The following is a 13836-nucleotide window of genomic DNA, read 5'->3' on the forward strand; positions in this document are numbered from 1 at the left end:
TGTTAATAAGTTTTATATTTGCATTTGCATTTCACACAGGACTTCTAACCATGTTAAAAAGACATACTAACTTATTTTGCTCACAGGATTGCATAAATTGTTAGTATGTTTAATAAAATGTTTGTAGCAAGACCAACATATTATCATTTGCCTGTATACCCAAGACAGTTTAACACAGCCCCACTCAGCTGAAAGAATGTCTGTAAAGGTTATTTAGAAAGCCTGGCTTCACAATGAAGGAAAGCAAAGGTAAAGGATATTATGAAGGTTTTAAGGGTGGCAAATAACAACATACATAATTCCAACTATATCAAAAATCTTACTTTCAAAAAATGTTTTTATGAAAATAAAAATGATCTTTCCCATAGCTTCTGTTTTTAATGATTAATCTTTCAAAAAGCTATCATTAAGATTAAATATGATTATAAGAACATATATGTAGCCTTTCTCTCTCTCTCTCTCTCTATATATATATATATATACATATATATATGTATATTCTATGATAGTCATCAGGCAAAAGTAACATGCACCAGAACAAACAATTCCAAAATGTCATATTAAAATCATGTTTTAAACAGTGAGGATTTCTGAAATAGGTTAAGTACAGATTTAACTCTAGAAATCTGGAATTTCATGTAGCTTATTATTTAATGAGCTATTGCCTCTTGCATCTGAGCATCTGTAAAATAAATATCATGAAAACTTGTCATTTTAATGTAATATGCTAAGTATTCCTGTGTAGGATTTCCAAAGAGACTCTACCACTCACCTGCAAACAGTATAACTTGAGAATAAATAAAAAATCTTTGAAAGTTTGAGGACAGAGAAATTTAGACTTTCGGGTTGATATATGATCTCCCCAAACCACTCATAGGAGTCAAGCATAAATGACTTTCCTCTGGCCCTGAGATCATAAGGGTAGGATAGCTGCCTCTACACACCACCAGATGCAACACTAGGCAGAGCAGGGCCTTCACATTGCATGGGCAGCACAATAAAGCCAATCCGATTGGTGGAGGTGTGGGTGAGCCAGTCTTGAAGTTGTGAGCATGGGAGAGCTATCCATATTGCTCATCTGTCATGTGGTAGCATGGATGGGGAAGAGTTCTCCCCCCATCAATAGCTGAGGCAGGTGGGAGAGCTGGCATTGAGGCCATAAGAGCACTGATGTCATAAGAGAAGAGTAGGCCCTGCCCCTCATCAGCTACAGTATCTGGAAGAGTGGCCCCAACACCACACCTAGTCAAGACAGTAGAACTTGCCCCGAAGGTGGGTATAGGCATGAGAGATCTAACCATGGGGACATGAAAGCAGGAGAACTGCTCCCACCCTTTTCTCATGGCTGCAAGGGGTGAGCTTGCCAGGGCAATACAGGAGAACTCACCCTGGTGTGAGTACAAGAGAGAGCTGGTGAGCTGACCAACCCTGCAACTACCTCAATCCCACTGGGTTATGAGTTGGCCCACACCAACATCCATCCCATCTGTGATCTGCTGGAGCATGTGAAGAGACTAACCCTGCAAACACAATGCTACAGAATTTCCACAACATGGGGCAACAGCAGGATAACCACTAGGAGTTCCAGTGAGGACTCAGCATCGATAGTGTAGCAGACACCAGAGGCCTTGAACCAGACCAATGACTCTCTGCAATGAACAATTGCAAGTAAAGATATATAAATAAAAATAATTTCCTTCACCTTATGGAAGTGAGAGTCCTTCAAGAGAACTATTTGGTGAACTTGACATGTGTACTTTAAGGTTTAAATGATACAAGGGTGTTTTTTTTTAACTTCCTGAAAATTATAAAAATGAGAGGCTATGGCTGGCCATCTGATCTGTTGACAATATGTGAAGAAGACTTTGATTTATTTGACAAAAGATAAATGTTATATAGTTTTTCATTGTATGATTCTGGAAAAATTGATGGAGTAGCCATGAAATTGACTGCACCCAAAAAGACTATGTAATGGAGAAGGTGACCCTGAGATAAGTGAATCACTGTAAATGTAGGTTAAATGAGAAGGTTTTAAGTTAGCAACCCAAGAAGATAGGACCATGGGGCCATATGCACCATGATGAGCTTCTTAGAGTTCATCCAATTATATATGATTAAAAGTTGACATATAGAAGCTGCCCACATGTGGAAGACAGTTGTGCCAGATGTGTCAAGTAAAAATATTTTCTACTTTCTCTACCTCTTCCCTTGTTCTTTGTTGTCATCACAGTAGTTACACCCAATAGCACCTAAGATAAAGAAAGAAATCAAAACAGCACCAGAATCCCTTTCCTTCCTCCTCAAGGGATTTGGCAGACTGTGGTTACCTGTACTTAACGAAGTACACGATAATTTGAATGAGGTTTGAGGCATTAATTTTACAGTGAACTGAACATTTCATTAACTAACATCACTGGGGATTTGTTTCTTACTTGAGAATGGCCAAGAGAGCTGTGGAACATGCCAAGTATCTTCTTTAAGAAGCAGACGGAGTAAACTGAATTGGTCAAGAGATTTCCCCAATGCCCTTCTGTGCCCAGTTCACTTGATAAACAAGTTATGTAAGTCATAAGACATACTTTAAATTGTTAGTAATTCTTGGGAAAAGATGCATAAGAAAAATCTAAGAGCAATCAATTTGATCTAAATTTCCATGGACTAAAAGGGAGAGATAAGAAGTGTGAGTGTACTTGTAGTGTGTAATTGACCCGGATGCCAAGTGCCTAATATAATTCCCATTCCCATTTTATCTATTTCCAAATTCAGTTCTTTTGGGAACTTATTGAATGTGCTTCTAAGAGATACTTCCTTTGGAGTACTTGCCTGAGTGAGCATCTGGCCCAGGCTGGTCCCACATATCATTTGCTGACTCAATATAGTTGATTCAACCTGGGCCTATCAGAGATTGGCTGAAGATGGGTAGAAACAGGTGCTTTACCATGTTAACCACCAAAGGAAACAAGATGAAGCAACAGAAAAGGAAGCAGACCTAAGAGATAATAAGATAACATGAATAAGATCATTATTGTATTAGTTAGGTTTCTATTGTTGTGGTAAAGCGTCACGGCCAAACACAACTTGGAGAGGAAGAGGTTTATTTCACCTTACAGCTTACAGACTTTTTGAAGGGCTGCCAGGGTAGAATTCAAGGCAGGGATATCCAGGCAGGAATTGATGCAGCAGCCATGGAGGAACACTCTTTACTGGCTTGCTCCTCATGATTTGCTCAGTCCACTTTCTTATAAGACCCAGCAACACCTGCCCATGGGTGGCACTGCTCCCAGTGGTGGCACTGAGACCTACCACATCAATTATTAATCAAGAAAATGCCCCTTAGAGACTTGTCTACAGGTATCTGATGGAAGCATTTGCTCAATTGAGGTTCCCCTACCTGGATGGCTCTAGCTTGTGTCAAGTTGACAAAAAATTTGACCAGGACAATTATTTAGAACAATGATGTTGGCCAATTTTCAGAGATCAATATGCAACTCTTAATCTTTGAGCTGACAAGAGAAAATAAATTAGTTTTTTATTGGAATGAGTTGCTAATGTTGCTGTTGTAATGTTTCACAAACAATCCAAACACACATGAAACAAGGAACATAAACACAAATAAATATGGAGGGAAACTCTAAGAAAGTATATCAGAATCTTGGGAATGGGTTATCTGGAAGGAGAATCATGTTATGTAGAAACTAGACACTGCCTTTTCAATTGACTTTATTTGTATTGTGTTAACGATAGTTAATTTTGTATGTCAAAATAAAACAAAGAGAAATAATTAAGTTTTACTATGATTATGCTATCAACAAAGACAATAGGTTAATTTTATGGAAATAGGTGGGAAAAATCTTGATTAATAACTTAAAATCTAGCAAGATTACAGTGAAGAAAATCTCCTAATGAATTAAATTTTAGTTCACAAATATAAGGAAATTAAATATATTAAAGTTTTTTCACATTAAATCCTTGAGATGAAATGTCATATCATTACCTCATTGGTTATAAAAATAAACTGCCTACTCAAAAGTTAGACTTTTGAAATATCATTTATCTATAAAGTACAAGGTTTTACAACTACTTAAGTTGTGTTAAACTTACACATTTATGCAATCACCACCAAAATAAAGATATATACATTTATGCATATGCCAAAACTTGTTAATTAAGCAATTAACTTGTCATTAATTAAGTTCCACCATGGTCCCTAATACATGCAATGCCAGTCCCATGTAGAAGCTCATATATGGATTACATTTTCTTCTTTAGTTTTATTTAAACGAGCTATATGATATTTACTATTCATTTGACTTAATTTTCAGTTTAATAGCTTGGTATTTTATTGCTGAGTTGTATACCATTCTATTGTATTATCAACGGTAGCTGCAATGCCTATAGTCATCTATTAACAAATTGTAACAAAATTGCTAAGATAATTCCTATACATGTGTATTTGGGGGCATATGAATTTGCATTCTTGGTTAAAAATGTCAGTATGGTATTGTTGAGTCATAGTAAGTTTATGTTAATTTTAACAAGAAATTATTGAACTATTTTTCAAAGTAGTTACAACACCTTATTTCCCACTGTTATATGTAAATTTCATACTTACAATGGTTTAACATATTACATTAGCAATATCTTCATTTCTAATGATGGTCAATATCTTTTCATGTGACTACTGAACATCTATAATTTTGTGTGGTGTTTCTCATCAAACCTTTTACCAATTTTCATCCATCCATCCATCCATTTCTTTGCTTACTTTTGAGACAGGGTCCAATGGGGCTCAGGTAGACCAAATCTTCCTGTGTATCCAATTTTTAAAAAATTGTTTTCTTTATTCTAGGGGCTGCACAGATGCCTCAATTGTTAAGAGCACTTCCTGCTCTTGTACAGGACCCAAGTTCAGTACCTAGCATCCACAGGGATGCTTATAACCATCTTTAACTCTAGTTTGGGGGGATCTGATATCCTCTTCTGACCTCTGTGGATACCAGGTACTTGTATATGTGGTATACAAATGTGCTCCAGGAAAAAACTTATATACATAAAATAAAAACTATACAAAAAGAAAAATATTTAGAATTCCGTAGTTAATAAAATGAAGTGAAATCATGTCTCTAAGTGCCCATGTTTACTTACTGGGCCAAAGTCACCTGATATGGCCATGAGGAATGAAACTAGGCTTGGTTTGGAGGGGTTGCAGAACAATTGAGGCTGTGACAATTGTATTTAGAGCAGTCAGACTTTTTTTTTAAAACCTTTATCAGAAACATAATATAGTGGCAATTGCTAGGATCAATACAGTTGTAGTTACCAGGATACAATGACATTACAAGCAGGGTACACAAGATTAATATCTAAGACCAATTGTTCTGTCAAGATTCCATGTTTCCTTGACTTCCAAGGGAACACACCGAGAAACACAAAGCAGCCTAATTGTTTCATTGCTTGTGGGGATGCATCAGTCTCGAGAACTGGAAGACACATTGCACTCTAGGAGTCAGGACTCTAACCTGAAAAACCCCCATTTCTCCTCTTATTCCCCTACAAGTCCACCTCCTAATTTTTAATTGGGTTATTCTAAGATTTCTGTAACATGAAAAATAAAAGACCCAGAGACTGATATTGGGGTTCAAGCTTCAAGCTGAATATCAGAAAAGCAAAGCAGCCAGCCACTAGCATTTTACCTCTACCTCAGGCTGAATGGGCTGGTTCTCAAATTAGCTCTTCACCAAGCTTTAGACTACTGCCTCTCCTCATTGTAACTGGAGACTGAATTCTTACAGAGACCTTGCTTCTGTATTATATACTTCCCTAATGTTGGGATTAAGGGTGTGAGCTATAATTCTCTTTTAGACTGATTCACTCTTGTGTAGATCTAGGTGGCCTTGGTCACACAAAGATCCGTCCATCTCTTAATCCTGAGTCCTAGGATTAAAGGTGTGTACCACCACCTCCTAGTTTCTGTCTGCTGGGATTAAAGGGGTGTGCCTGGCTTCTATGGTTTGTGACTGACTTTGCTTTCTTAATCCTCAGGCAAGCTTTACTAAATCATAAATAATATATCACTGCAGATTTCCTTATATTACCAAGTTATTTTTCAATGTGCTTTACAACAACTTTTGGCCACGTCTGAAGCTTATCCCGTTAGTTTCTCTCTTTAAAAATTGTATTTATTTATGTGTATATGTGGGGTGCTTGGGCACTTGATGGCATAGTGTGCTCTATTAGTCAAAGGACAGCTTTCAGGAGTAGGTTCTCTCCTCCCACCATGTGTGTTTGGGCGTGGAACTCAGTTTGTCTGGCTGCGGCCAAGGGCCTTACCCACTGAACCACCTCAGTAGGTCAGCTTCATTTTCTTAACCACATGCTTTGAACAGCAATACTTTTGATACAGCAAAATTCGCCAATTTTGCTTTTTCTCCTTTTGTGTTGCCTATATTTTTACCATTTTTCAGAAAGCTCTGACTACTATCCCTTTTTTTGTTGAGGTGTGGAGGTGAAGAGAGAGAGAAATACTTATTTTGCGATTAGGACAAGACACCAAAGGAAATGTGGTGGTGCACACCTCTAATGCGGGTGTTGGGAGATACAGACAGAGGAACCGCAGGTTCCAGTTTAGTACAGGTTATAGGACAGATCCTTGCTCAGAAACAAAATGGCACTATTTGTAAGTGGCATATGAGCTGATAAAATAAAAAAAATGGTGTAGGACATTTCCAACTGTTGATATGTGTTGAAATTAGTAAAGTTAGAGAAGAAGGGGAAATTATTAAACATATAAGGAAAATGAGAACAATTCAATATTTTGTGTAGTCTGTGACCCAGAAACATGTCAGCTGTGTGGTGTTATGTGAGCGTTCTTGAGAGTCTGCGGTCACTTCCATTATCCCAAGATCACATGAAGTTGTTTTTGGGCAAAATCATATGCTCCCCAGGCTCTTGGAAGACCGTGACCTAGAAACTTTAAATGTTGGATTTACATCTAAAGAAACAGCCATAAAAATTAAAAAGAAATTCTACAAAGATATTCAATATAGATTGACAAGCTATGCAAGTGAACCTCAATGCCTACCAGTAAGAAAATACTTAAATTTATGCAGACTAATAAATTCAATTCTGTAAAACAAATCATCATGGTATTATGAACTGTGGGTTATAATTTCTCTAGATTTTATGCTTTCCATATCTTACTACAAACTATACTAATATTCACACAAAATAATAAAAAATTTTCAATCTTGGACTTTTCATCCTGGAAAACAATGAACTAAATACATTCCTGCTCATTTTGAGTAACTCAATTGTAGTGTTCTGCTATAGGAACAAAATAGCTACAAGCATGTGATACAATTGTACTTGCATGTGTATCTAAAGTCAAAGTCACAGAAAGAGAAAGAAGAACAGTTTCTAACAGGCTGAGGAGGATGAAAGAGGAGAGTTGTTTGATAGGATTTGCAAGACAAAAAGATCATGAAAACTCATTTTGTAACAATATCAATAAACTTTAATAGTTCTGAGTCAGACACTTAAAATGGTTGCCATGGTAAATATGTGTATACTGTAACATACACATAAACTTATATAGGGTTTAAAAAGTGGAAGCAAAAAAATCAATTCCAAGAGAATGATTAAAAAGGCTGCATTTCCCCCAAATTCTTCTAGTAGTAGTCAACAAAACATATACTCCACCACAGTGGTTATTAACCTACCTAATGCTGCAAACCTTTACAATACAGTTCCTCATGTTGTGGTTACCCCAAATCATAAAATTATTTTCATTGCTATTTTATAACTGTCATTTTACTACTGTTACAAATTGTAATGTAAATATATGGTACACAGGATATCTGATAAACAATCCCAGTGAAAGCGTCATTTGGCCCCGAAATTGTCAAAACCCACATTTACAGAACCACTGCTCTAACACATGCATATATATATATATATATATATATATATATATATATATATATGATTACAGTTCTAAAATTTTATATGTTCCAGCATAATCATGTATAGACAGTAAAATTCATAATTCTCACTTTGTGGTAATAATCTAGGAAAATGCGATAATGTTACTAGTGAAACTTTTAAGTAGTTAGTAATTTAATGGCACAGACACATTGTACTCTTAGGCAAAATCAGAGAATCCTCTCTTTGTAGTGAATGACAGTGAATTAAGGGACTCACAGCCCCTTAAGTTGCTGAGAATAAGCTATAGTTGAATGCTCAGCCTGAAATCAGACATTTATGCCATCCTCCTGTCTTACTTACTTTTCTATTGCTGTAGTAAGGCAGCATGACAAATACAACCTATAGAAGAAATAGTTTAATTTGGGCTTATAATTTCAAATGTTGGGGTGCATGATCATCATGATGGGTAGTTTGGCAGGCAGGCATGATGCTGAAGCAACTGATAACTTACATCTTAATCCACAAGCAGGAGACAGACAGATACAGACACAGAGAGAGAGAGGGGGGAGGGAGAGAGAGAGACAGAGACAGAGAGAGACAGAGAGAGAGACACTTTCTCACTCATAATGGCACAAATCTTTTGAAACCTCAAAGTCCACCCTCACTGGCACACCTCCTCCAACAAAGCCAAACTACAAAATCCTTCCAAAATTTCCCTGGCACTAGGGATATTCCCAGGAACCCACCACAAGGATGACCCCAACTAAGAATCTAAGCAATAGTGGAGAGGCTACCTCAAATGCCCTTCCCCTATAATGAGATTGATGACTACCTTATATATGCCATCCAAGAAGATACCTACAGCTAAACACTGAGCCGAACTCCTGGAATCCCGTTACAGAGATGGGGGAGTGATGAGCAAAGGGGTTGAGACTATTCTGGGGAAACCAACAGAAACAGCTGACCTGAACAATTGGGAGCTCATGAACCTCAGACTGACAGCTGGGGAACCAGGCCCCCTGAATGTGGGTGTTGGTTGGGGGACTGGGACAATCTATGGAGCCTCTGGCAGTGAAGCCAACATTTATCCCTAGTGCACAAATGGGCTTTGGGTGCCCATTCCCTATGGAGGGATACTCTCTCAGCCTAGATTCATGGGGGAGGGCCTCCATCCTGCCACAAATGATGTGACTTTGATGATCCCCCATGGGAGGCTTCACTCTCCCTGAGGAGTGGGTGGGGGATGGGATGGGGGCAGTGGGGGAAATGGGAGGGAGGGAGAGGGAACTGGGATTGCTATGTAAAATAAGATTGTTTTTAATTTAAATAAAAATTAATTAAAAATTAATCAGAGTGAGTCACATTTGCACACACATATATGTAATACATATATTTGAAATTGTCAAAAGAAAACATTATTAATAATACAAAATGAACAGCAGATAAAAGAAGAAAGTGCAATATACTGGAATGGTTGCAAAATTGTCTAACAACTTGGACATGTAATTGGGTGCATAGGGAATCAATTTTGTATGTTGAAATCAAGGATCTTATTTAGGTTATTTTAATTTTACAGAATTATGTGATGTGAATCTATATAATGTAACCGAGGGAAGAAAATCAAACCAAGTAGTAAATCCTTATGGACTCCAAAGTGTAGAGGTTTTCTAGACTAGGTGGGAAACCCAAAAGATGAGGTACATGTGGAAAATCATCCAGCCGATTACCAGAAAATCCAAGTGACTAGGCAACTACAAAAGCAAAGACAACAGATCAGTTGATTTGGTAAGGTGAAAGTGTCTCAGCGTAATAGAAAGAGTAATCCAACCAGAGGAGACGTTAGAGGGCTTTGGTATGATGCTTTCTAGAATGCTTGTCCAGCATGCATAAGGCCCTGGATTCAGTTCCTAGAACCACATAAACTGGACATGGTGGCACAGACTTTGAACCCTAGCTCTTGGGAAGTAAAAGCATTAAGATCAGGAGTTTAGCTGGAGTGGGTGAAACCCTTTCTTAAAAGAAAACAAAGAAGCAATCCCAACTTATCAATGCATGAGATGAAAAATGACAAAAGTAAGTATATACTAAACTTTTACAGGGTGTAGCTCACGGTAATGTAGAATACACTAATCCAGTGCCTTAGACCACTGGGCCATGCTGATGATCCCCTTTGGGTGGCCTCACCCTCATTGGGGAGTAGATGGGGGATGGGATTGGGGGTTTGGTGAGGAGCATGGGAGGACAAGAGGGAGAAGGAACTGAGATTGGTATGTAAAATAAAATTGTTTTATTTAAATTTTAAAACAGAAAAAAAGAATACACCAAACCAAGTTTGCATCTCAGAGATAAATTATTCTCAGCTGTGATCGTGTAGTTCTACCAATATGTTGTTGAATTCAGTTACCTGGAAACTTCCTGGAGAATGTTCAAATTCATTTCACTCAGTTATTAACTCATAGTTTTGCTTTTTTTATGTTATCTTTTTTATAAGCCAGAGTACAGGTTTTGCCATTTTACAATTGTATCAAGAGCAAACAAGGATTCCAATGCTGCCACACCCTCATCAATACTTACTTCATGTGTTTCTCACAGTAGCCAGACCCTGTGATTTGATTGTTTGCCCCTCCCCTACAGAATTCATGCTGAAATATACTCCTCAAAGTAATGGTACTGAGGTATTGGGAGGCATGATGCTTTGTATGCGATTTGGTCAGGAGGACGTTGTTTTATGAATGTTATGATTTAGTGCCCTGTAAAAGAGGCTCCTGTGAGATCTGAGTTCATTTTGTCATTCTATCTTTCTGCTATGTGAAGACATGCCATTAGTTCCTCCAGTCTGGAGGACATACAACAAAGAGAAATCTTGGAGGCCAAGAATGAGTCCTTAATTATCATTTCATCTGCTGGTAGCTGATCTTAGATTTTCTTGCCTCCAGAACTCTGAGGAATAAGTTTCAGTTAGTATGGCTTTAACTAGTTAGTTAGTTATCTATTTATTTATTTGTTGCATATGTACGTTACAGTATATGAGTGGAGGTTGAAGATAACTTGCAAAAGTTTTGTCAACATGTAGATCCTGGAAATCCAACTCAGGTCTTCAGGTGTAGCAACATGATTCTTTATTCACTAATCTACTGCCCTGGTCTCAGCTAGTATTATTATAACACACTCATTATATAGTATTTTGTCATGGCAGTGTAGATGGTTTACGATACCATCTTAATGGTGTGGAGTTATCTAGAAAGGAAGGCTGAGGAGTGTGGTGTTCACTAGGAGAGTATGGTTGGCAGTGTAAATGACTATGGTGTGAGTCTCCATTCCCTAGTAGTCACAAACCTGTGTCATCCTTTCTCCTTCCTTTCTGGATGCTTTTAGTAACACTCCTAATCTTAGAATTTGGCAAACTGGAAGCATGAGTCATTTATGATTTGAATTTACAAAAAATCCCAAGAAACCTAAAATGTGTATCTTTTTTACTTAACCCCTCTCTTTTCTCTGTCTCCATACACCAGCATGGGAGAAGCAAGCTGCCATCTAGTGAGCAACTCCATAGAGACTCAAGTAAGATATTAATTCTCTCCATCCAATAACCAAAACCTGCCAGGGACATGAATGAGTGTGGATGTGAGTCTATCTCTAGTTGGAGGATAAGAACACCATCTTGATTATGGCCTCACGAGCAAATCTGAGCTTCCTCTACCATCTAAGATGCATCCACATCTGGATCCCCAGAAACCGAGAGACAATCACACTGTTTTTAGCTGAAAAGTGTTGCGAGATATGCTCCTCAGCAATAAATAATTAATATGAGCCTATAAAAATGAGAGGAATAAATACAGACATGAGGATGAGTTTCTTTAACTTTTTCAATAGAAGGATCGTACAAGGTCATTCACATCAGCATATAAGAATTAAGTGGAAAACAGTGATAGTCTTAATGTTTGTGTAGGTTAGGAAGATCTGGCACCAATAATATTGCTTAGGTAGTTCTGCACACAATGTGGTCTGATGAGTAAATGTAGTAGCAGAAGAATAGGATAACGCTCTAATTGTTTTCATTTCCTTGGTGAAAGAAGAGAAAACATGACAGAAGAATGAGGAAAAACAGTGAAATGCATTAGTAATGTGTAATTTTAGAAAAAAACAATATCTATGCATATTAATGGAATACAAAATAACGATATTTGCATATAGTGTGGAATAGTATAATCAGGATGCAATATAATATAGAATTATCTAATCAGGCCATTTTTAATGTCTCAAAAATGTTCATTTCTGTCTACTGGAGACCCTTAGGCTCTGTTTCCTAGTTACATTAATATGTAATTTTAGTATAAAGACAGTCTGTAGAATTTGCATGTACAAACTATGATGTGTGCCAAATGTAGCAAAAATACTCATTTCAACTTTTAAATATCCCTGTTCCTAAATTATGGAAATATCCACAGCCATGTAGAATGGCCACAGAAATTCCTGGGAATTTTTCTTTGTAGCAAGTATCCATGAGTAACATACACACAGATGTGTAGTATTGAAAAGTCGATGCTTTTTGGAGGACAGCATACTGGAATTTCTATTGTGAAAGCTCATAACATCTAAGCAAACTCTGACAGTAGGATTGGGATCTAAGCTATAGAAATCTAGGTCAACTCATTTTTGCTCAGGGTAATTGGATCTAAGGCATGGTGATGGTTAAACTTGATTGTCAATTTGATGAGATTTCAACTCACCATGGAAACAAACTTCTGGAGCTGTGCATAAGAGAGATAATATAGGTTGGAAGAACTCCTCTAAATGGGTGGCATAATTCCATTGGCTGGTGTTCCAGACTAAATAAAATGGAGAAAGTGAGTGGAGTGCAAAATTTCCTATCTTCAGGCTTCTTCATTATGGACACAACATGACCATTCTCCTGCCACTGTTTTTTTCTGCCATGAAGAACTGTAGCCCTCTTGTACTATGAGCTGAAATAAACTCTTCCTTAATTAAATCATTTTTGCCAGGTGTTTTGTCACTTGTAGGCTTCTATATGGCTTTTTGATACATTTCTTTGATATTATAATCATCTTGACCTTATTGTTATTAGCTCAAACTGTATAGCAAACCACATATATATATGTCAAAGTTAAATCAATGTTGGAACAAATTATATTTTCAAAATTAGTATTATATCAGAAACAAAGTTATGATAGAAATCCCAGTATGAAACTGGGAGGCTATGGGCACTGTTCCATTTACAATATCCTAAAAGAAAGCAAAATATGTAGGAATATACATAACCAAAGAAAGGTCCTTTATAATAAAAATTAAATCCCTGAAGAAAGATGGAGAATGACAGTTGAGAATGTAAAGATATCCCATGTTGATGAATTGGTAGAATTCATATTGTAAAATTGACCGTTTTACCAAAAGTTATTTATAGATTCAATGCAATCTCAATCTAAATCCCCATCTCATTCTTCATAGAAAATTTTTTGTAAATCCTAAAATTCATATGGAATCACAAAAGACCCCAGATAACCAAAACAATCCTGAACAAAAAGAACAATACTTGAGGAACTACCATTCCAGATCTTAGGATATATTACAGAGTCATACTAATAAAAACAATATTCTACTGATACAAAAATAGAAATGCAGACAAATGGAACATAACCAAAGACTTAAACATGAGCCCACATAGCTTCACCCACTTAATATTTTACAAAGACAACAAAAACATATTGAAGAAAGAAAGTACTTTCAATAAATGGTCCTGGAAAAATAGGATGACCACACGCAGAAGAATGAAATTAGGCCTGTATTAGACCCATATTTTTCACCTGGCACAAAAACAAACTCCAAATGGATCAAAGACCTAAACCTGAGACACTGAAACTGCTAGTATCCTTTGCTTTTACAACTCAAGAGTAA

Source organism: Cricetulus griseus, chromosome X, assembly GCF_003668045.3.
Source record: "Cricetulus griseus strain 17A/GY chromosome X, alternate assembly CriGri-PICRH-1.0, whole genome shotgun sequence".
NCBI lineage: Eukaryota > Metazoa > Chordata > Mammalia > Rodentia > Cricetidae > Cricetulus > Cricetulus griseus.